At 46.7% G+C, this 25,085-nt stretch overlaps 1 pseudogene; it reads right to left on the bottom strand.

Annotated features, from left to right (window-relative positions):
- Positions 1-1,913: 1,913 nt before the first annotated feature.
- Positions 1,914-3,405, bottom strand: LOC146200519 (uncharacterized; annotated as a pseudogene).
- Between the last annotated feature and the right edge of the window lie 21,680 nt (positions 3,406-25,085).

Raw genomic sequence — 25,085 nt, 5'->3', positions numbered from 1 at the left:
AGGAATGATGCAAGGTGAGAGTAAATAACATAATTTTACACGGAATGCTTGTTAGTGAGATTGGTCAATAATTATGTGGGGAATGTTTATCTCCGGACTTATGCAACGGAATTACCTTCCCGACCTTCCAGTCCCCCGGTATACAGGCTGTTTGAAGCGATTGCTGAAATAGGTTAGATAGTATAATTGTGCTGTACACTTTGGTTTTAATTAAGAACTTGGAATTAATATTATCAACACCACATGATGAAGAAATGTTTTGTTTTTCGATTATTTTTTCCACACCAACAGAATCAAAGACAATGGAATCCATTGGCAAAACGTCAGCACTGGTATATGCAGGGGTTTCAGTAACGCACATATTTAGAAAACGCTGAATTGAATACAATGTTAAGGACATTTGCACACTCATTTGGGTCGATTAGCTCGTCACTGAGTCTTTAAGGCTGATGGATGAAGTGTCGTTTTTGTTAACTAAGGTCCAAAATTGCCTAGGGTTATTGATTAAGAGGCAAGGTAATGTGTCATTGAAAAATACATCCTTGGTGTGCTTGAGGGCAGTTTTATATTCAAGGGCCGCGGCCTGATAAGCAGTCCAACGTTCTTGGAAACCGGTTAGTTTTGCAGAGCGGAAAATGCGTTTTTTTCTTATTGAAAAGCCGTTTTAACGATTGAATGAACCATAGTGATCGTCGATTAGAGGTGATGACTAAACGTGCAACGTACTTTTCAGTGAGCGCAGCAACTTTTTCTTTAAACAAGCTCCAGTTTGTATTCACGCAACTATCGTGAAAGCTTGGTAAGTAATCATCTAGAAAAACAGAGTTCATGGTTAATGGCATCAAAGTCAGCCTTCTTGTAATTACGGATGTGCTTTCTGTGGTTACGTTGATGGGGAACAGTGCAGGTCAACGAAAAATGAAGCAGAAGGTGATCACTTAACCCTGGCAAGTAAGATATGGGCTGAAAAAAGATCAGGCGTTGTGGTGAGCACCAAGTCGAGGATATTAGAAGCAGTAGGCGAAATTCGAGTTGCCTGCATTACAAGCTGGGACAAGTTGAAATCACTGCTGAGATTCAGAAATATGTCACATTCGCTCGAAAAGGGATCACAATAAGAATTAAGAACGCACATTAGACCACACTATGTTAAGGAAATTAAAATCACCCATTAAAATGAATGGACTGTTCGGATAATGGACTGTAATCATATGGATGACGTAATGAAGTTTGTTAAAGGTGGCGGAAGCAGACGGCGAACGAAAGCAAGCGCCGAATATCAATTTCTTAGAGCACGTGCGAATTTCGACCAGCACAAGTTCAACCGCGTTTACAAAGTGGATCGGGAAAGACATAACAGTATCTGTAACAGCTAGCAGCACTCCTCCGCCACATCTAGACTCTCTGTCGCATCGATAAATGCTGTAGCGCTTCTTACAGGTAAGTAGCTCGCTGCTATCTATCTTTGCCCAAACACCCCACCCCCTCCTCCTGGGAGGCTGCCCTTCTAGCCACGAAACCTGCAGATCAGTTACGGCTGGTCGAGCGGGCTAAGCTAGAAGGAACAGCCAGAGGGCTCCGGGACTAAGAGGTCCTCCTGGGAGTGTTCACATTTTTTTCTTTTAATAAAGTTTTTTCCTCCTCCTCCTCTTTGCCGGTAGCCCAGTTTCAGTGAGGCATACGATGTCAGCATCGCAAGCATCGATAACAGAACAAAGATCATCGCGTTTAGGTATTAAGCTACGAATATCTGTGAATAAAATGAAAGGGGGGTAATGACCGGGGACTTCATTCCACTGCCACTCGCGCAATGCTATTCAGTTAGAGTATCGATCGGTGGCCCAGAGGTACTATGGGTTTCATCCATGGAATCCTCAGAACGTTTGGTCGGTAATGGGAAAGAGCTCCGAATTTTATTGAACGGAATCATCAGTGTGGTTGTAAGCGTAGCACTTGTTATTTATGAAGAGCTTATTGAAACAAAGCTTGAATGTTAAGGGCTGGGTTTTGCCAAATTCGACCAGTTTTTTTCTAGCGTGACGAGTGGCGGGAGAATAGTCCTCACTAAGCGTAATTTTTTTGTCCTTGAGCTTGGAACTATTGACCAGTATTTTCTGTTTCATCTTGAAAGATGAGAATTTGGCAATAATCGGTCTGCATTTATCTGATGCAAAACCGCCGAGCCTGTGTGCTGTTTCGATCAAAATTTCAGAAGACGGAATTGCCAAGCAGGATGAAAGAACACTAACTAGTTTTTCTTCTGACTGAGCCCAAGACTCTGACTTCGTGTCTGATATACCGTAGAATAGAAGGTTTTCGCCGTCGCTGCCTGTCTTCGAGCTCACCCAAGCGTGCGCGCAGTTGGGTGTTTTCACTTGAAATGTGGTGAATTAACTGCTGAAAAGGCTGTACTTCCCTCTCGACTACACCAACGGCAACGGTGTTGCGCTCAACTTCCGTTAGTCTTTTGTTCACTTCTGTCAAATTTTCTTCCAATTTCAGCTGGAACTTTTTAAGTTCCTCAATGGACTTTATAAAAGCCGCTTGGTCCAGCTGCATTTCCACAGTGCGCTTATTTACAGCTTCTAACATTGCAAACATATCTTCCAACTGTTTAGACTGGGCGCTAGGCAGAGGGCCCTGTGTCTGGGCCCTCGTGTTAGGCCCAGGATTGAGCTCGACATCACCGGACAACACCAGCAGTTGGTTTGCGATATCACAGCACTCAATCAACTCAAAAAGTAAGACTCCCGGGCGTGGGAGCAGCAACAGGCATACATAATTTGACTTTTTAGCCTACAGGGAAGTAACAGCACTTACCTGGACGAAGAAGCAGAGCCGATTAGGAAGCCGCATCCTGATGCTGTTCTCACGCCCACTAAGGGCGCCACGGTTCTGCCAGCTCTTCATATAGGCAGAAGATGATGTTGCTGTTGATCCGCTTCTTTCACTTGATTCAGGGACGGCCATGACAAGGTGCTTGTCTAGTAGGCACGTGGATCCAAACGTCTTGTTTAGGTGGCAGGGCAACTTGCTGATGTCACAAGCAGATGACGACAGCGGCGCGGTGCTGAAGGTAGACCATGCCGTAACCTGGACGAAGAAGCAGAGCGGATTAGGAAGCCGCATCCTGATGCTGTTCTCACGCCCACTAAGGGCGCCAAGATTCTGCCAGCTCTTCATATAGGCAGCAGAAGATGATGTTGCTGTTGATCCGCTTCTTTCACTTGATTCAGGGACGGCCATGACAAGGTGCTTGTCTAGTAGGCACGTGGATCCAAACGTCTTGTTTAGGTGGCAGGGCAACTTGCTGATGTCACAAGCAGATGACGACAGCGGCGCGGTGCTGAAGGTAGACCATGCCGTAACCTGGACGAAAAAGCAGAGCGGATTAGGAAGCCGCATCCTGATGCTGTTCTCACGCCCACTCAATTGATAAGGGAGGGGACGCTAAGGACTTGATTTGAAAAATTACAGACCAATCAGCTTACTACCAGTCACTTACAAGGTATTTACCAAGGTAATCGCTAACAGGATCATGACAACCCTATACTTCATTCAACCAAAGGACAAGCAGGGTTTCGGAAATGGTACTTCCCCATCGATTATATCCACACTATAAACCAGGTGACAGAAAAGTGCCCGGAATATAACCAGCCCCTAGACATAGTATTCATTGACTACGAGCAAGTATTTGACTAAGTCTAAACCTCAGCGGTCATGCAGGCATTGCGAGATCACAGTGTAGGTTAGCCATATGAGAAAGTACTGGAAGACATCTATAGTGGCTGCACAGCCACCACAGTTCTGCAGAAAGAAAGTGATAAAATTGCAATTAATAATTGTGTTAGGCTAGGAAACACGTTCTCCCAAATGCTATTTAAAGTTTGCTTAGAGATTGCATTCAAAAGCATGGAATGGAAGCGGCTAGGAATCAGGTTAGATAGAGAATATCTCAGTAATCTGTGATTCGCTGATGACATTGCCTTGTAAGGTAAATCAGGGAACCAGCTGCAACTAATGGTAAATGATCGAGATAGGAGAAGCAGAAAAGTAGGCCTAAATAATAATGTGCAGACCACTAAGGTAATGATGAACAACCTGGGAATAGAACAGCAGTTTAAAATAGGTAGCGAAGCGTTGGAAGTGGTAGGATGGAATGGCCACTAGGGTAGGTAGTTACCGCAGACCCAGACCAGGAAAGGGAAATAAGGAGAATTGGAATGCACTTATACATTATGACTAGCAGCTTATCGGTGTACCTCAAGCGAAAAGTATATAACAGTTCCATCCTACCCGTCTTGACCTAAAGGGCTGAAACGTGGTAGTTAACGAAAAGGGTTCTATTTAAATCGTGGACATGGCAGAGTGCCATAGAACGAAAAATGATAGGTGCAATGCTAAGAGATAGGATTCGTGCAGAGTGGGTCAGAAGATAACTCAAGTTACTGATATTCTAGTCGAAATTAAAAAAAAAAAATGGGCACGAGCAGGGCACGTTATTCGAAGAGAGGATAACCGATGGTGTCTAAGAGTAACCAATTAGATTCCAAGGAAAAGTAAACGTAGCAGGAGTCGGCAGAAAATTAGGGGGGGGGGGGGGCGGGGGCATAAGATTAGGAAATTCGCAGGGGTAATGTGAGTGCAGCTAGCACAGGACCCGGTTAATTGGAGGAAAATGGGAGAGGCCTTCCCTTCTGCTGTGAATGTAGTCTGCCTGATGATGACACATTCTATGCCTAAGTAGTAAAATTCTCTGGTATAAAAAACAGGTGTCGTACTCCACCGAAAACTTGTACTATATATTCCCTGCGGTGTTTAATACATGAATAATTCTTTTTGACACTGCTGGAGCAGAAATGGGCTGAGTGTTTTAATGCTGGGAATCTCTAACGTGCCGTGACATCGCACAGCACACGGACGCCACTTCGTTTCGCATCCATCAAAACGCAGCCGCCCGCGGTCGGGATCAAACTTGGGTACTCCGGCACAGTAGCCCGGCGTCTCACCACTTCGCCAGCGCGGTTACTTTTAAATCGGCCAAATAGCTTTGTAGCGAGCACTACAGTACTTCAGCTACTTCGCGAGGTCAGCTTGGCTGCACTAGCTGCGCCCTGAGCCGTGCCACCACTGCACCGCCAGCTGTGCCTATGCGCGGAGTGGCGTCATTGCCCGTAGCTGGTGTGGGCGCTATACGCCTCGCCGCTGCGCAGACGGCGGAGCAGACGCCGCCCGCCTCGTCAGTTGTGCGCATGCGCGGAGTGACGTCAGGACGCGTAGCTAGTGTGCGCGCCTCGCCGCTGCGCCGACTGCTGAGAAGACGGCGCCGTAGTTGAGAAATCTGCAATCGACTACCTCCATCCAATGGGGAAGTAGTCTAGACTGAATGCTTCAGCGAAGCTGTGCTGATTCATACTATGTTATCGAGAAGGTGGAAGCAGTCTCACTATTTCACTGACCACCCAAGTGTCTTCATTGGTATAAATGATAAACTTTAAGCCGTTACGTAAACCGTTTGTCTTACTTTCAAGCGAAACCTAAGCATATAGCCAGGGGTATCTAGCTCTCGCTACCCTAACAGGTTTAACCAGAGGTAATCCACAGCCAATGTTCAATTCAGTCTTATTGAGAGAGAGAGAGAAAGTTATGTATACTTTGCTAAATTTCAGCGTAATCGATCTGACAGTTTTCGTGCAATAGCACCAACAAATGCCGAAAATTAAAAACAAATGGGCTTTAGTAAGCACGCTAACTTATGTTTGCATTTACGCTACATTTCTTAAGGTGCAAAACGAGAATGAATGGACTTGAGGGCTTTCTTGGAATCTTCCGCAAAACTTTTCTTAATATTTATTTTCCTTCTTCGGCATTATTTGCTTTCTGCGGGCCCTCGGAACTTGGCCTTTTATCCAGAAACTTGCCATACCTGTGGAGCCCAAGTTAAAACAAAATACTTGGTTGGGTACCAAATGCGTTTAGGTATCATATCATGCTTTTTGCGATCACTGCAGTATGTCACAGCATCACAAGTGGCACTTTTCATTGTGTCAGCTCAAAGAAATCTGGCTTGAAGACAGCTAATGCAATGATTTATTGCTGTCCTGTGCCCGCCCAAGAGTCATTAGACGGCTTCGTGATTTTTAAAGCCCAAAAATATTGGCCTATCTGATTTAGAAACAGCATTTAGGAGGCTGCATGTTTGGTAGTATGCCTCCAAATTATAGCAATTTGAAGCACCGGCTCGTTGCCGCTCAATTTCACCTCCCTCACCCATTTTGTAGCCGATCTCACCATGTTGAGATAGAAATACATATGCTGCAATAACGTTCAAAGCTGACAGCACGTGTTAAAAATGATAAGAACAACACCCAATAAAAGAGTAGGCTTTAATTCACTGCAAAAATGGAACTTATAACATACTGTAAAAACGGAATATATTTTTCTTTCCCAGCTATGCTTATTATACAAATATATACACTCAACAAAATGAAAATGAAAACGTTGAAAAAACGTCTTGTGGTCAATCGTACAATTTTAAAAACGCATAGCTACAGGTGTTTTCAGAAGCCCTTAAATCGTTCAGAAGAATTTTTGTTTTTACCGCAATGAAACGTTTTTTAACCTAAAAGCGCGCTCAAACCGTTAGAAAATAATTTGTTAGTTTCCACAGCTAAACATGTGCGGTTACTTTATTTTGAAGACCTGAACAAATGGAACGATTGGCATATCTGACCCGCCACGAAGGACCTTGGAAGCAATTCTACAGGCGCGGTCATAGGTAAACGGAGCACCCTTTTCCGTTCAAATTAAAATTACGCTTTCTGCACTGGAGATAAGAAAACAAGATTTGTCCAAGTAAAAGGGCACTGGTGTCTACTACCGGTTCGCACACACTATGACGTCGTCATCGCTCGTCACAGCGCAACGTGAGAACAGGCATATGAAAGCATCTAAAACTCTGCTTATGTTTTTGAAACTCTTCGCAGAGTTAACAGTCTAAACCCTGGAATATGCATGTGCGAGCTTTAAACTTACTTGCGAAATAAGTTTGCAGCTCTGATAAAATGGTGCATGAACACAGAAGACGAGCGATAGTGTTCTGCGAGAGCTATACGTTGAAACATATTAGCAGTTACTCATGCAGTGTGATGTAAGCAGGCGCACTGTCATGCTCACGCATGCCCTTGTGGTATACTGTGTGCGCATGCTCGTGGTTGTATCAGACTTTATAAACGCAGCCCCTTATCTGATAATAAACGCGCTTTTCTCCATTGCCTCCCCGCCGTTCACATCGTGTCAGAAGCGGAGAGCTGACGTGGGTCGCCAGCCACATTTCTGTTTGAATGACACAGAACCGGTCATAAAACTTATGTACCAGGGAAAAGTATCCAGTCTCCCTTTAGATGTCATCCCTTCAAGGCGCTTGACACCAACTATATTTGATGCAGATGGGTAGAGGTTTTCAAATTAAGCCCACTTAGTTCTATGTAGGCACTGGACTAGCCACTTGGCTCAATTGCGTGTCTTCACTTGCTCCTGAACAAGCATCTCATATACGAGCCGCCTGAGTCTTTCGTCGCCATGTCTTTTTTTCGGGAATTACACTTTAGTGTTTGCATACGCCTGCAGCATCGAAAACCTATCATTACATTAGCCTATCTCTGGAACTCATGAACCTAGCTGCAATTACTATGCTGATCAAGTACTTAAGGCAGCTGCCCCCTTGTAACAATAAAGGAGACACGACACTGCACAAGCATCTTGTTGTGTCTCCTCTCAATGGGTTAACATTATTGCCGAGATCTAATCAGATTTTTATTTGTTCTTTTTCGGCAGCCGCCGGCACGGAATCCAGTGCGCGGATCAGTTCTGTATTCTTTTTTTGTTCATGCTCCTTGTCGCGAGACGCTTTATCATTTTCTTTGTCGTGCAAGGTGCGTCGAGATGCACCTCGCAGATTTTAACCACTAGCGTGTGTTTGGACAATGTTCCAGGTTATTCTAGTCACCGTTTGCAGCTTTATCTACATGTTTCTTTGCCGCCTTTATATTGAGCGTTAACGTGTGCGATAAGCATTCTTCGCTCGACGACCACCGAGCATGATTGCTGCTATGGCCTCCGCGATTGTTTAGCTCTTTTGCGGCGCACGTCAGCCCAATAAAGAGTTCATTTCAGTGCTGCACCTACCTGTCTGTTCATTTGTCGCCGACGACATTGTCCCCACCACGTGGCACTATAGCGGGCTGTCATTTTTGTTATATGAAACAACTGCCTCAAATTTAAATTTCTCGGTTTGTCGTTGCCTCGCCGTGATGATGCAGTGGCTAAGATGCCCGACTGCTGTGCTGGAGTATCCGGGTTCGATCCGGGCCACCGGCGGCTCGTTGCTATGGAGGGGAAACGAGGCGTCTGTGTGCTTTGCGATGTCAGTGCACGTTAAAGTTTTCTAGGTTGTTGAAATTACTCCATAGCCCTCGACTACGGCTCTTCTTTCTCTCGTTCCACTTTCACTCCCACCTTTATACCTTACCTTACGGGGTGGGTAAAGGGTCCACAGAAACAATTGTGACATATACTGCGCCTTTCCCTTCCTGTGATCCAATTATTAACGCGAACGCCTTGATAGGCTCATGAGTGTCCGTCCTCGCGTGAGTGCGTCCGCGAGAATTGTCACTTCGCGAGATTCCGCGGGGTTCAGCAAGATTGTGACGTCATCCCCTGGTGACATCATAGGCCATGACCGGACGTGACGTCATGAGTGATGACTTCAGCAGGCGATTCATCATATATGAAACTGATCCACCGGGCATCCGATCCAGGCATCCGTCTCGTGGCTTGCATTTTGCGCCTCGTCTAATGCCGCACCACACAGCACACAGAAACAGACTCAGTAAAGTAGAAATCAGCGTCGTTTCAAACAGAGCTTTCGTCTCATCGCGCTTTAGTAGTGTGCATTGGTGCTAGCGCGGTGCCTTCGGCGCTGTCATGGAGGCACTCTACAGTTGAATGGTCCAACGTGCTCGTAGAATGTTTTCTTATTTGGTTTGCCACTGAGACCGAACGACTGACGAAGCCCTTTACTCCCGTTTGTAATTACCTCCTGTACGTTGCTTCTGATCCTGGAGGGAAAACCTGAAGCGTGTTTGCTTTCTACTGCTATAGTGAACGCGAAACGTGTTTCCTCAATTGTTTGAAGCTGTTCAATGAGCTTGAAGCCGGGGGCCTCGTCGTGAAAAGAAAACCCAAACCTATGAATGCACTCAGGGCAGCTCATCATTTCAACAATCCCCCAGAGCGCGAGAATCGACGAAGATGTGGTTCGGCCTCTGAGGACGTTCAGTGGTGGCCGGAAGTCCATGTCCCTATCTAGTAGATACGACGCTGATGGCCAGGCGCTGTCCCAAGAACACCCTCGTTGACGATGCTGCACAGACTGCATGCTTGCATTGAAATACCACTAGATAAGAAGAAAGTAACCTGGTTTGCTTGATCATTGCTTTCCGAGTCGACAGTGACAGAATGCGACTGCAATTGTGTTAATTCCCCTCGGCTTCGAATTTGCACGTCCGTTTGCTTATTTAACAGACTATTTTCGTAGAGCAACATCTGAAAATTTTTTTCGTACCAGATGACGCAATTTCAACTAATTCTGTAAAGTTGTTTATGTTAAATATAGCTGCTTTGGATGAATGTGCTGGGGTGGACCGAAGGATTTCTTCGGTAAGAAGCCAGTCGCCATGTTTTTCTTTTCATTTTTCTCCATTTTGCAGATATGCTCCATATATCCGGCCTATCTTATTGACTAAAAATGGTCACTAATGACACGGCGCTATGTGTGTGGCTATGATTATAATCTCAAGATGTTTTTTTTCGAGACCAGTAGCACGTTTCCCAAGAAGGTAAGCGAAATGAGCTGAAGTGTATCGTCCGCTGGAATAGACTCAATAGTCATGACTTAGAGCCAAATTCACGACGGATCTGCGTAACTACGTGGGCATGGGTAACTATACTGGACACTTGTGATTGGTGTACGGCTACCAATCAGCTGACGGAATTCCTTTGGAGCGCAATCCGTCCAACCCTCCCAAAAGGTACGAGAAGACCGGCATCAGAAGGTAAGCTTTTGGTCTTGGATGATGTTTTGGATTCTAAACAAGAAAAGACTTTACGCCTCGGACCAAAGTTCTGTCTTGACCCTAGGATGTTAACGGTTGAGAAGTTGGCTTTTGCTCGCAGTGTGTCGTCCGAAGCTCAGGTCGATGATAGGTCTAGGTGTATTTCAGAGTGTGTTGATGCGGTAGCCAGTAGCAAGTCTAGTGGTCGGCGTAATAACAGGTTTCGCTCGTTGGTCAATTACCTGTGTGACAATCGTTTGCATGTTGTGAAGTCTGATAAAGAAGGCTACTTTGTTGTACTTTCCGAGAAACAGTTTTCAGAAAAAGCATGTGAGTCAGTAAGGAAGCATTTTAGAGTGAGCAGAAAGGATCCGGTTCAGTGCAAGAAAGAGGCTGTGGCGTTATTGAATGACTTTGGGCTGGAGAATTTGGCAAGCAAAGTAAAGAAAGCTGAACTTCCAGTTCTTGAAATTTTCCTTTCAGCAAAAACGCATAAGCCTGGCATCCATTTCCGGGCAATAGTTTCTGAGAGCCAGACTTGGCAAGTAGTCGTATTGTCAGCACTTTCCGTTATTGACCCGTTTCTTGTGCCTAACTCAGAGACCGTTGTAAAGCATCTTTTGGACGAGAATATGGCTTCTTGCTCTGGCTTTAGCATAGATGTGGTTGACTTGTTTTATTCTCTTCCCCATAATCAACTTCTACAATGTGTGTAGAATTGCATCACAGAGGATAATGATGAGTGTTTGTTTCGAAATGAGTGCGGTATAACTGTTGGATCCTTCCTGGAACTTTTGTCATTTTATCTTCAGAACACCTATGTAATGTGGGACGATAAATTATTCATGCAGAGGTCTGGTGTGTGTATAAGTGCTAAAGTAGCCCCCGTTCTCAGCAATATTTATCTTAGTTATGTCGACCGAAAAATAGAGAGCGACCTAACAGGAAAGATCATTCGTATATTCCGATTCGTAGATGATTTCCTTGTTTCAGTTAGATCCTTGGATGCTCTAAGTGTGCCTCAGATCCCTGACATTTTTGCTCGGAATGGTACGGGACTGAAGTTCATCTTTGAGGTTCCTCAGAAAAGTGTTTTGCAATTTTTAGATTTAAAGTTGACTTTCATTATGAATCATGTGTGTTGGCAGTACTCTCCTAGGAGTGTAAAGCCTCTTTTAAACTACAAGCCATGTCACTTCAAACTTGTTAAATCTGGAACAGTAACAGCTTGTTTTAGGATGGCTGTCAATAAGTCTTGCGCACGTCAAATGTTTAATAGCCTAGAAATCCAAGCTAATAGATGTAGGGAGGCTGTTTATCCAGACTCAGTGCTTGTAGCTAGTGCTGATAAGGTTCTGCGTTCTCTGAAGTGTTGCGGACAGATAGAAAGAAAAAATTAAAGAAATAAAATTGCAGTTGTGCCTTATATAGATGCATTGTCACATCGGTTTAAAAAAGTAGGCGCAAAATATGGCGTACAAGTGTTTTTTCAGCCCCTAATAAGATTGGCAAGGTTGGTGCAGCAGTTCAAAGAAAGCTGGGGGGCACAAGAAGTAAGAACAGATGCCAGGTTAACCACGCCAAGAGTTTCAGTAGTTGTAGGATGGGTGTAGTATATCAAATACCATTGTCCTGTGGCCGTGCGTATATAGGGCAGACAGGCCGTTGCATCAACATAAGCCTGATGGAGCATGCTCAGTCCTTAAAAAAGAATGAAACAAACTTAGCAAAACATTTTAACGCGTGTGAGAGTGTACCTTTCTTTGTCGATACTAATATTTTGTTTCTTCATAAAGACCAGACTACTCAAGAAATCGCCGAGGCTTTCCATATTAACCGGAAGCAAAATGTTTGTGTTAGTAAAACGTCCGTCGCATTGACAGAAAAGAGATGACCATGCTGCACAATCGATAATGCGTCGGCAGTTTTCACCACGTGCGTGTGATGGGGGGAGTTTTTACATGTGCTGATATATATTTTTATAAATTTTGACTATGCGCATGTGGGTACAACAAGTGTGTGCACATATATATGCTCTTCCGTTCTTCGATTAAATCAGTTGTCAGTTCTGCGCCGTCGTTGGCCACTTCTCCTCTTTATCTCGTCTTTTTGCGCACGTATATTACTGTCCATCATGAAAAGAGCTGCGCGGGACGATGTATCGCTCTCAAGTGGTATCACTCAGCGAGGAAAGAAACGCTGACCCACTACTTATGGAAAGAAGTCTAAAGAAAGAACTCCGAGAATGATAAGCAAACAACACGCAAACATAAATTCTCTGCGAGCAAATTCTGGCGTTCAGGCGCATATCTCGAATCGGAGACTAGACGTGTGGTATTTAGCTATGTCAATAATTAACTATCGAATGCAGGAGCTGCACGAAGCAACAGATTTTAAAAGAACTCACTTCTATATGAATTAGACTGTGACCTTTCTATCCAAAATGCGCGAAACGCTACCCACATCGAAATCGAAATGAACATGCACGGGCACTTTGCCATGATCGAACAACAGGCCATCTTACCTGCAGCCCGGGAATATCAATGGCGTTATGGGCATTGCAATTTAGAAGCTCGCCTTCATCAGCTGCAGCTCCTATGCCTCGAAAATATCGAAGCGACTTTGAGACTTCACACGTTAGGCTTTAAATGAAAATGAAAAAAAGCAAGTACTCGCTCACCTGATTGTGTCAGAAGTGCTACAAGCGATGCGTATTTATACATAATATAATATGAATATCCGCCCGATAGTATAACGCGGAAGACTGCGAGCTTCTTTATCAAAGACAGGAATCTCATACGCTGGTGTAAATTACTGAAGGCTTAAAGCACGCAATGCTAACCGTCCAGAGAAGGAGAGGGAGATCGTAAAAATTACTTTTTTGACAGCCACTGGCGTGCGGCCTTATCACTCTGATTCTGGCACGCGGATTAGTTCTGATGCAGCTTTATCAGAATATTTGTCACGCTAGATGAGCCGACATCGGCCTGGAAGATTCCAGCCACTCACGTGTATTCTGACATCCGCCTGGAAGGTTCCAGCCATTCACATGTATTCTAGAATGTTCTATGATGTGCTAGTCATAGTTTGCGGCTTTCTCTCGATGTTTCTTGGCCACCTATAAATTGAACGTTGACGGTTACTACGGGCATTCTTAGTTCGACGACCGACGAGCACATTTATTGTTGTCGCCACCGCTGATCCTTTTAGTTCTTTTGCGGGCGCAAGTCAGCCCAATGAAGATATTCATTCGAATACAACGACAATGTCTTCAGTTGCGGCTACCGGGCTTGTCATCACTATGTGACATCTGGTGGAGGTGCTGCTTTTTGATATCCGGCTTACCCCCTCAAGCGAAGACATCAGCATCGTTCGTGCCGCCCTGGGGGACCATCCTGCAGGTCACCGAGCCAATCGCCGATTTCAAGGGCTCCAACTCGAACTCGGCCTGCTGCCGGACCCCGTTCGACCCCGGAAAATGTGCCCAACATTTACAATGGCCCAGACTGCGGCCCCGGTCGTTTTCGTCAAGCCCGTCTGCCCCCTACTTCCAAGGAGGACCGGATGAGGATGCGGAAGGCTGGCTCAATATGTTTATATGCGTATCAACGTGCAACGCCTGGAATGAGTAAAAGAGGCTAAGGCAAGTCTACTTTGCTCTTGAAGGATCTGCCCGAATTTGGTTCGAAAATTGTGAGGCTTTGTTGAAGAATTGGGAGACATTTAAGAGGAAGTTTGTGATGGCATTTGCAAAAGTCATTCGAAAAGAGAGAGTTCAGGACCACATTCAATTCCGAGTTCAACTCCCAAACGAGTCGGTATTTATGTTGAAGAGATGAAACGTCTCTTCAACCGCACCGATCCCAATATGACCGAGAACTAGGTCAACTTCCTGATTCTCGGTGTAAAAAAAACAACTTTTTGTCGGCCGCCTACGACAGCCACCGAAAAGCGTGGCGAAACTCACTCAAGTGGCCTTGAGCATTGAATAACATTGGACACCTGAACCCGCCATTACTAACGGTCGCATCAAGCCTTCTCCGCAAGCTACTATGACGTTTCTTCTACATGCAGAGTTAACCTGCGGGAACTTATCCGCGATATCATCCGCGAAAAACTACGACAACTCCTGCCATCGTCCCAACTGCCTCAAACAGCAACGCTTGAGGACGTCGTTCGCGAAGAGTCCAGCAGGTACTGGGCGTCCTTCAAGTGACAGCTCCAATTGCTTCGATGGCTCTGGCGCAAGAGCCCACAGCGATGAAATACGCTGCTGCATTAAACCATCGTGCGTCCCACCGAGACTCCGCAAGCCCCTGTCGACGCGTACAAGCTCCATTTGAACGCCGCTCCTTGGCCTCCGCCCGCCAAGCCTACGACCGACCCTCAAGCCCCAGGAAATGCGACGTCTGGAGGACATCGAACAGCCGCCAAATCTGTTTCCACTGTGGTGAGGCCAGCCACATCCTTCGTCACAGCCCGTACTGACGAATAGGCCCCCGAAGTTTCACAGTGGACGGCCCCACGAGCCCGTCCCGGTGAACGACCGCAAGAACTCGAGCACTATTTGCGTAGCGGTGGGTTTGCGCCACCAACCCATCGGTTCAGGACCCTATTGCTGTACAGGACCCGCTTTGCGTCGCTAGGCCGCAACACGATGGCAGTGTGCGAGGATGGTTCCATGTAGGGAGAACTAAAAGTAGCAACCTTTGGAGGTGAAGTTGCTTCACTGCGAACTAACGAAGATACTCCGTAGCCGAATATAAGTAATGACGATACCGCTATTACGCCGACGCTCCTCTGCAGACGCCCTAGACGCACCCAGACTTCTAAGTGACAACGCCACTACGTATACGACCACAGCATCCACGCCGACATTACCAGACTTCAAGCGGACACCACCCAGACAATTGACAACGATGTGCTTCGGCTGCGATCTTAGGACATGATGGAGACGAGATCGGACGCCAAGGCCCACAAGAAATGCAAGGACACGAACAAGTAACCTTGAACGGCGGTCGTACGATTACTGCCTTATTGGGCACCAGAGCTGACTATTCCGTCCTCAGTGGACCGTTCGCCGCCCAGCTCAAGAAAGCGACAACCACTTGGGATCGACCGCTCATCCGCGTCTCCGGTGGCAACCTTATCACGCCATCGGGAAGTTACACCGCACAGGTTACAGAAATGGGCGTACCTACCCTACCTACAGGAATGCTCGCGCGACGTTATCTTGGACATTATTTTCTGAATGAACGTCGGGCGATCATCGACCTCCAATCTAAGCTTATCAAGCTCTCGACGGACAAAGCCATACCTTCTGCGACACCTTCTTCGCATCATGTCGCTGTCAGCGTCCTCGCCGGAGAATAGAGGACGGATGGATGGATAGAATATAGGAGCGTCCCCTTTGAAACGGTGTGGTAGCAGTAGCTATCATGGTCATTTTTCTCCCTGTACCTTAATTATTGATTTAGACTGGTTAACTAAACCATCATTCTATTTATTAAATTTCTGTTTCTACATTACTAACATTGCCACTTCTCTGCGTTTAAGCTACCAATCTTCCAGTCGTTTTTTGCTAGTTTCCACCACCGGTTTATTCAACCGGCCACTGGTATCTCTAAACCCCAGAGCTTCAGGAACAGTGACTGTGCCTGCATCAACTTCCGGATGTATACCATTACATTCCAGTATATTATGATCAATTGTTTCACTGGAGTTACCACATAGAGCACCATGCGTCATCTCCATTGATAAATTTCTTTTTGTAGCTGCGTGTTTTAAGGCACCCTGATCTAGCTTCAAAAAGTAGGGCACTGCCTCTTGAGTTATCAAAGAAATCTTCCTAACTGATCTGCATTTTCCACTTTCGGTATAATTCTACACTCTGTTTCTTTTCCATCGAATTTATCCAATTTTTACCTTCTGTGTTTTTCACCTGTTGCTTAGCGCTCTTTATTTCTCCGTCCTTGTTACTAGCATACTTAATAGATAGTTTCCAAGTTTTTTTCCTCCATTGTGAGCCAACGCTTTTTAGGTACAGGTATTTAAATACTTTAGCTGCCCATCTGTTACTGTCCAATTTCTTCAGGCGTTCCTCATATAATATTTTACTCTGAGCTTCCCGTACTTCGAAAGATGCCCAGCCCATATCTTCCTGTACCGCCTCATTTGTAGTTTTGCCGTGGGCACCTAGTGCTAATCATCGAACGGATCTCTGATTTGCTTCTAATGTCGACTGTACCTCTGATTTAAGGCACAAAACCGCATTTCCGAAAGTAAGTCCGGGCACCATAATTCCTTTCCAAATACCCCTCAAAACCTTATACCTATTGTATTCCCACAATGCCTTATGCTTCATTATCCCGGCATTCCTTCGCCCTTTGGCCTTAAGTGATTGCTCATGCTTTCCAATGTATGCCAATCCTTCGTTTACCCATACCCCCAGATATTTATATTCTGCTACTCTAGGTATTTCAAGGCCTTGTAGTTTAAGACTCTGATCAGTTGAGCCGTTGAAAATCATCAGACCCGACTTAACGGCGCTGAAACTGAAGCTTAGAGCGTCCCCTTCGTCTCCGCAATACTTAACTAGAGTTTGCAATTCTTCCAGGCTCTCAGCTAGCAGCACAATATCGTCTGCATACATCAAACCGGGGAGGCGCTGTTCTACCGCCTTTCCACCTACTCTATATGACAGGTTAATACCTCGGTTACTGTCTTGTATCCTTCGTTCCAGGTTTATCATATAAAGCATAAACAGCACCGGTGATAGAAGACAGCGTTGTCTTAATCCTTTGCATACTTTGACATCCTCCGTACTTCTTATCCCTTCCCACGTAATTTCTACTTTGTTATCCCGGTATATTTCCTGTAGGAACTCTATTATCTCATAACGGATACCTTCTTTTAATATGTTCCACAGGAGTTCCCTGCTTACGTTGTCGTACACCCCGTTTATGTCCAGGAAGGCCAAATACAAAGGTCTATTTTCCACTCTAGATATTTCGATGCATTGGGTAAGCACGAACAGGATATCATCTAAGCGCCTACCATTTCTTAAGCCGTTCTGAAGTTCTCCGAGTATCTTGCTACTTTCTACCCATGCTTGCACCTGTAATTTCAGCGCCTGCATGGCTAACCTGTACATAACCGATGTTATGGTAATCGGCCTGTAGGATTTCATGTGCATCCTGTCTCCTTTCCCTTTATAGATCAAATTCATTTTACTCTGCCGCCAGCTGCCCGGAATTTGCATTTTTGTTATGACTGTTTCTAGAGCTTTTAACAACGTTTCCTTACTTTTTGGACCGAATCCATTAATCAGCTTGATCGGAATTTCATCTATTCCTGTAGATGTGTTTTTAGGAATATTTTTTCGGCCTTTTTTCAGTTTAGATTGGTCAGTTCTAAGCTGCTTTGTACTCTGCTACCTTGTGTTGCTTCCTGATTTGCGGCGATTACCATATCGTCACTCTTAAATGACTCGGCTATAACTGATGTAATGTAGTTCACTGCGTTATCTCCCTTTAAACAATTTCCCGCGTTATCTTGAATCCGATCCTGCTTTCTTTGAGTCTTCTTCCCTAGCCAGCTTATATGGTTCCAGAATTTTCTTGCTCCGCCTCTAGAGGCATCGCGTATATCAGCCATCCAGCGATCGGTGGACTGTCTTATTTTACTTTGGACGAGGTCCTGCACTTGAAGTTTCTTTTGTCGATATATGATTCCCATTTTTGGTCGATTTCCTCCTGAGATACCTGTGCCTTCTTTGCCATTCGGTATTCCCTTGAAGCAGCCCGTCGTTGTTCAATAGCTTCCCTGATTTCCTTATTCCACCAGCTCCGTGGCTTCCTCTTTCCATTCCAGCGGTTTGCTACTTTAACCTCCTGAATTTTCCTCCTTATGAGTGTTTCTACGTGTTCATAATTCCCGTCTTCCATGGGGCTTTTTTCTATTGCTTCCTCTATGTCTGCTGCTATCTGCGCTATTTGATCGTCGTTTAATTTTGAGTTTACGTTTTGTCTAAGTTCCATTTCTTTTTTCATCAAGGGCCCCATCTGCAGACTAATACGTTTATGATCACTTCCCAGACTACACTCCCCTTCTTCGTCTATTTCCATTTTTGTGACCTTGCTATAAATTTCCTGTGACATTAGACAATAGTCAATGGTCCTCTGCCTGTTGCGGAATTCCCACGTGATTTGGCCTTCACATTTTGTTTCTCTATTTACAAAAACAAGATCGTGTCGCTCACAGAAATTTAGCATTAGCTTGCCGTTACAATCCGTGTATCCATCCAGATCGTCTTTGTGGCCGTTCATGTCCTCCAGTAGAATAATATTGGCCCCGTTTCCAAACTGGCTTATATCGTCGCTGAGACATTCAACAAGATCCCTGTTTTCTTGCCTGCATTGATGTCCTGTTCCTAAATAAACTACCCCTAGCCATGTCTTTATGCCGGCAATTGTTCCTGAAACCCAGATATGTTCTTTACAAGATGATTTAATTCTTTGCCAATTTGTTCCCTGGTGTATCAACATACCTACCCCTCCACCCTTTTTTTCCGTTCTCGTTCTGTAGCGCGGCACTTAGAGGCTTTATAAAGCCCTTTGATAAAGGCTTTACAAATGTTAGCGCCATCTAGTGAAAGAAACAGAAACTTTGTGCGGCGGCCATGTTTTGTTCAGTCCGCCCGCGCCTCCCATCGAGTACGCTGTCAACGTGCGCCTACGTGGAACCCGTTTGTAAAGCCGCATTGAAAAGCGACTCGCGCGTGGAGTCAAGCTGGCGGTCGAACCCCCGCGCGTCGAGAACAAGGAGCCAGCGTTTTTTTTTTTCTCCTTTTCCCCCCTCTACTCGGGTGCTAGCTGCGGCTCGCGGGGCGCGCGGGAGGCCTGGTTTGTTTCGTCCTTTCGCCCCAAAGGCGTCGAGAGGAAACGACGGCAGACGCGCCCTTATCGGCAGGGAACAACAGCAGCACGCTTCTACGAAACACTGTACGGCCGGCTCGCCCAGCGATCTCCCGTTGGGTCGCGAAACATCTGGGCAGAGAGACCCCGATAATGAAGCCGTTTTGCACTGCCACAAGCGCTCACTAAGCGTCCCGCAGAAGGCGACAATAGGTGCGAACCTTGGCCTCCCAAGCAGCGACTCAGCCCGGCGGCTTCCCGCTGTGTCACCAGACAACGATGCAGAGAGAGCCCGCTAGCGAAGCCATTCGCCCTGCCCCAAGCGCTCACTAAAAGGCGACAATAGGCGCGGCACTTAGCCCCCACGAAGCGGCTCATCGGGTGCGAGCAACGCGACGCTACAGTTCTCTGGGACGGTGCTACCCCCCCTCGCTTTCCCCCTTTTCTCGAACAGGACGGCTGGGTGGTCCAGTCCCCAGATCCCCCGCGGCGTTTCTTCCAGGAAGGCGTCAGCTGCAAGGTCGCGTCGCAAACACGCCGGGGAGGGGAAGGAAAGACAACGCCGTGTGAGAGGGTTTGGGGACCGGCGAGTGGAAAGAGTGTGTGTTTTGAATGTTGTATTTTTATTTGACGTAATTAAGCACCTGGGTCCGAGATTATTCCCAACCCACTGGGGTTGTGGCATGTTTTTAAATAATTTGATTGGCTGCTTCATTTTCGGGGCGGATCACCTAAGGTGACCGCCCTTGGGTCTTTGTTGACGTCTGGTATCAAAAAGCGGTCCTCGGACCATGTTCGACAGTCAAGACTGAGGCTCCGTGCTTAGCACGTATTTACACCCCCTAGGCTTTAACCAAAACGCTCGGCAGGAAAGTAAGGGCCTGTAAAGTGACTTCTCTGTGTGAGAGTCTTCATTTTCTTTTAAGTTACAGTTGTCTGTATGACTTGTTGCTGTAACTTTGACTATGTATACTATTTTCTCATGTAAATAATAATCATCCTCTTTGAACATCATTGGATCATCGTCTCCTACTTTCTCAACTTGCTTAACCTGTCGAGTTCTCCTCTACCTGCCGAAGACAGCTATTCATTACTGGCGCAGTACGACAGGATTCGGCACCCTACCACATAGCAGCAAGCAACACGGCCTCGGGCAGCAGCAGCGGCAGCCAAAGGACGACTGTGCGAGCTACCTGCCGAGGACGACCAGCCAAGGCGTGACTCCCGGGCTTGGTGCTACTACCCGCAGCGACGCTGGTGACGGTTGAGGGGGATTTCTCGCGTCTGGTCGAGGTTGGCTTGGCTTGTGCTAGGGAAAGTGAGGTACTTGGCAGTAAGGACGTCAGATATGATTGAAAGCAAGGCTTACGCATATCCCCTGACGGAGGAGGAGCGTCTGATAATTTGGCAACTTGAATTGGATTTTGAGCGAAAAAAACGGGAAATTCTGAGAGAGGAAGAGAGATTGATGAGAGCTCTGATGCGTGAGCATGCCGGCGGCGGAAAGGCTAAAACTGCGTCCGAAGCAACGGAGCAGCGACAGTTACACCTTGGCCCCGTGGCAGAAAGCACTAGTGCAGTTGAGGGCTGCCCCTCCCGGCATTCGACGAATGCGGATAGCCAGGACGAGCAAAGAGTTGCTAGTTCAGGGCAGGGAGCGGCGGAAATTGATAGTGCAGACCCGCAGGCGCAGCTAGAGGAGCTAGCGTTAGGGGGCGAAACGAACTGCCCGAGCAGCGTCGTGGCGCGGATAAAAACTCGCGAAGAAGCTGACGACCCCTTGGCAGTATCAGATATGGCTAAGTTCGGTGAGCCCGTTCGAAAAGACCTCGATACGGAGCTAATTCAAATGAACGGGGACCAGCAGAAGTTACTATCTGAAGAAGACTTGGCATATCGCTTGGAGCAGGATAGCGAAAATCAGCCGTCGGTGCCCGACAGCAGTGGCGCGGATCCCGCGCACAGAGAATTCGCTTCCGAAGTGCGAGCTGATCAGCCGACGGAAACGGAGTGCGCTCCTTGTGTGGATCTACGCGCAACAGGTGTTGAAGCTGAGCATACGGTGAGGGTGCCCGCCGCACTTGAAACGGAGGGCGCATTAACGGATTCTGGCCAGTTTCATATCTCTGGTCAAGAGAGCGCACGCGCTAAACTACAGCACAGTAGTGGCGAGGAGTAGACAGGTGGACCACTCAAAGTTCACGCAGTCATGACAGCAATGGGCAGCCTCCGAAAGTTGAGGTCGCCAGAAGTAAGGTGCGACGACGTACCAGGTGTAACCAACAATTTGCCAGTGAGGGTCAGTGAGAGGATCTCAAGCTCTAGGGCCGCGAGAGGTGACAACGGTGCACCGCAGGCGCCGAAAGCTCCTACTGCACGACAACGTGAGCGCCGAGGCACGCACGAGATCGTACCGGCTTCGAATGATAGCAGCGGGCGCCTGCCCAACTCGCTTCGTCAGCGCAGGAAACTGCATGGGCTAGCCTCGTCATTGGAGCCCCGGTACAAATCTTGCGCAAAGTACAGGGACGAAGAAAGCCTCAGTGTCCAATTTTGTATCTGGTTGTTTGGCATAGCCATGCTGGCCTCACCAGGCGTGAGGGTTCCTGCTCACCCAACGGGTGGCGTGCACGGAACCGTTTGGCGGCACTAAAAAGTGGTGTAAAGGCAGTTGCATGACGGAGCGGGAACTGTGCAGTGGCGTGAGTGTTCCCGTCACCCGCCGTGTTATGTGATGTGTGACGCGCGTGCTACAACCGTGCGCCACGGAGGGGTGCTTTTGTGCTGACACTCTGGTTATGGCGACTGTATGTAGCCTACACGCGCTCTTGTAGCGCAATTTTTGTGTGTGTGCGTGTGTGTCTTTACATGTGCCTCATGTATAGCAAATATAGGGCACACTGCTGTGCGCAGTGCAAGATTTGGCATGCTGTCATGAGGAAATTTCGTGTTTTCAGTGCCGTTATTTTGTATTGGTTTCATTTCCCGACTTCGAGTGTACGGTTTTTCTCAGTGGGGACGGATTTAGGTGCCCGGTAGCCTGGCGAAATCGTCGCCTGAAGTGGAATGTGGCGGCCTTTTTTTGTGTGTGTGTGTGTGTGTGTGTAAATGACCGGATTCCAAGCTCATTTACCCTGTTGGGAGGGACGTGTAAGGCCGCATTGAAAAACGACTCGCGCGTTGAGTCAAGCTGGCGGTCGAACCACCGCGCGTCGAGGCCAAGGAGCCAGCGTTTTTTTTTTCTCCTTTTCTCCCCTCTACTCGGGTGCTAGCCGCGGCTCGCGGGGCGCGCGGGAGGCCTGGTTTGTTTCGTCCTTTCGCCCCAAAGGCGTCGCGAGGAAACGACGGCAGACGCACCCTTATCGGCAGGGAACAACAGCAGCACGCTTCTACGAAACACTGTACCGCCGGCTCGCCCAGCGATCTCCAGCTGGGCCGCGAAACATCGGGGCAGAGAGACTCCGATAATGAAGCCATTTTGCACTGCCACAAGCGCTCACTAAACGTCCCGCAGAAGGCGACAATAGGAGTGAACCTTGGCCTCCCAAGCAGCGACTCAGACCGGCGGCTTCCCGCTGTGTCGCCAGACATCGATGCAGAGAGAGCCCGCTAGCGAAGCCGTTTGCCCTGCCCCAAGCGCTCACTAAACCCCCTGTAGAAGGCGACAATAGACGCGGCACTTAGCCCCCACGCAGCGGCTCATCGGGTGCGAGCAACGGCGACGCTACAGTTCTCTGGGACGGTGCTGCCCACCCCCTTTCCCCCTTTTCTCGAACGGGACGGCTGGGTGGTCTAGTCCCCAGATCCCCCGCGGCGTTTCTTCCAGGAAGGCGTCAGCTGCAAGGTCACGTCGCAAATACGATGGGGAGGGGAAGGAAAGACAACGCCGTGTGAGAGGGTTTGGTGACCGGCGAGTGGAAAGAGTGTGTGTTTTGAATGTTGTATTTTTATTTGACGTAATTAAGGACCTGGGTCCGAGATTATTCCCAACCCACTGGGGTTGTGGCATGTTTTTAAATAATTTGATTGGCTGCTTCATTTTCGGGGCGGATCACCTAGGGTGACCGCCCTTGGGTCTTTGTTGATGTCTGGTATCAAAAAGCGGTCCTCGGACCATGTTCGACAGTCAAGATTGAGGCTCCGTGCTTAGCACGTATTTACACCCCCTAGGCTTTAACCGAAACGCTCGGCAGGAATGTAAGGGCCTGTAAAGTGACTTCTCTGTGTGAGAGTCTTCATTTTCTTTTAAATTACAGTTGTCTGTGTGTCTTGTTGCTGTAACTTTGCCTATGTGAAAAATTTTGCTTCTCTAAATATATATCTCCTCCTGACCATCATCAGATCATCGTCTTCTGCTTCTTCACTGCCGAATGACCACGTTCGGAGATGCTTCAGCCCCTCCGAAGATTGCCAACGAATAGCTAAACATCACTCCGTTCATGCACCGAAATGTGCATTGGAACGCTCACAAGCGATTTTTTCATTTTTTAACATCCCTGTAAGCAGCAAGCTCTATTCGGAATGATGCCAGCATGTTGCTGTGTGCCCTACTGCAGCCAGCGCACCGTCGTAGTCGTGCACTGAATCAAGGTATACGCGTGTATACGACTGTTCGTTTGCAGTTCTAATCGGCTTTACAAGTGTTGTATTGCATTATGTAAAACATTACTGCACGTCCCTCTGACTGGGAGCTAGCTCACAGAACGTGCTATCCCCTAAAACAGCAAGGTTGTTTTGCGTGCTATGGAGCCTTGTGAACTCGAAGGATAAGGTTATGCTTCGATGGAGGACACCGGAAAAAGGGCAATGCATGTATAACAAACGCTATAGTGCAAATACGTCGTTTAAATCATTTTGTACGTAGGTTGAATTTGCCATTGTGTATTTGATTTAAGACACGGGCATGATTACAGAAACTAATTTTCACAGTCGTACGAAATGGTAGTTCTTGGTACACGGTTGTCTAGTACGCCAGAGGTGCGTGTTTCACGCTGCAAAAGCCAGCGGCTGCCAAACCAGCGGCGTCTAATAAAGCAGGAAAAGATCACATCCCACTAGTGTGTTGTAATATGCTCACGTACAGCCCGTTTCGACCGGTCCACGTCCAGAGCGCGCAGCTCAGGTTTGCACTCTGTGCCTTTATACCTGCTAGCGCGGCCGATAAAATAACGAAGCATAAACTTCACTTTTATGTTTTGTCGAGTCACCCGATGGTTCACCAATTGACAACTACCTGAAATTCATTGGATTTTTTAAATATGTCGATGTCACCCTCTTTATTCCCTCTGTCAGATAGTAAACACTTGAAGCCGTAACCTGATATGAAAGCGCTGCCATGAGAAGCTTCGAGGAACTCGGAAGAAGAGGAAATCGGCTGAAACGAAAAGAAATAGAAAAGTCAACTCACATTACTGCGAAGTGTTTGTGCTTGGTGCAACTGGCTGTATTCATGAAGTCAGATTTATATTATATCATATCGTTATAAAATAATTAGGGGGACACTTATGCTATAACGCGATAGCATCTCTTTCTCATACGAACACACGCACGGTGTTTTCTTTCTTTACGTTTTATATTTTAGCTCTTTTATTTGTATTATATTTCTATCATTTCTTTTTTTATTAATTTTATTTGATGCTTTATATTTTTTACACCAATACTCATGCGTCAGCAACAATTGGCTTTCCATTCTGAGCAATTTGACACTTTTGAACACATTCTTAAATTATTTCAATTAATCAATTACGCGTTCTAAATTTTCTTCCTTAGCATCATCAAGCACTGGGTATTCATTCTGAGCATTCTGACACTTTCAAACCCTTAATTTCCCATTTTTTCTTTTTTTCGTTGCTTTATTTCATCAACTGATCAGTTCATTATACATATTCTATTAACTCGTCATTGCATATCGCACACCAATCAATCTTCAGTCACTGGAAGCACAAATTATCATGGCACTTTTTTTTACGCAGCCGCCAACTATTTTCGAGGCTCGTGCCAACTACTGCGTCGATGGCATGGGAAGGAAAGTGCTAAGCGTCAGTCCAACTTACGT

This window comes from Amblyomma maculatum, chromosome 2, assembly GCF_055883805.1.
Source record: "Amblyomma maculatum isolate TAMU_Amacu chromosome 2, ASM5588380v1, whole genome shotgun sequence".
Taxonomy (NCBI): domain Eukaryota; kingdom Metazoa; phylum Arthropoda; class Arachnida; order Ixodida; family Ixodidae; genus Amblyomma; species Amblyomma maculatum.
Note: the sequence above shows the minus strand (reverse complement) of the source record. Positions and strands in the feature narration are given on the sequence as shown.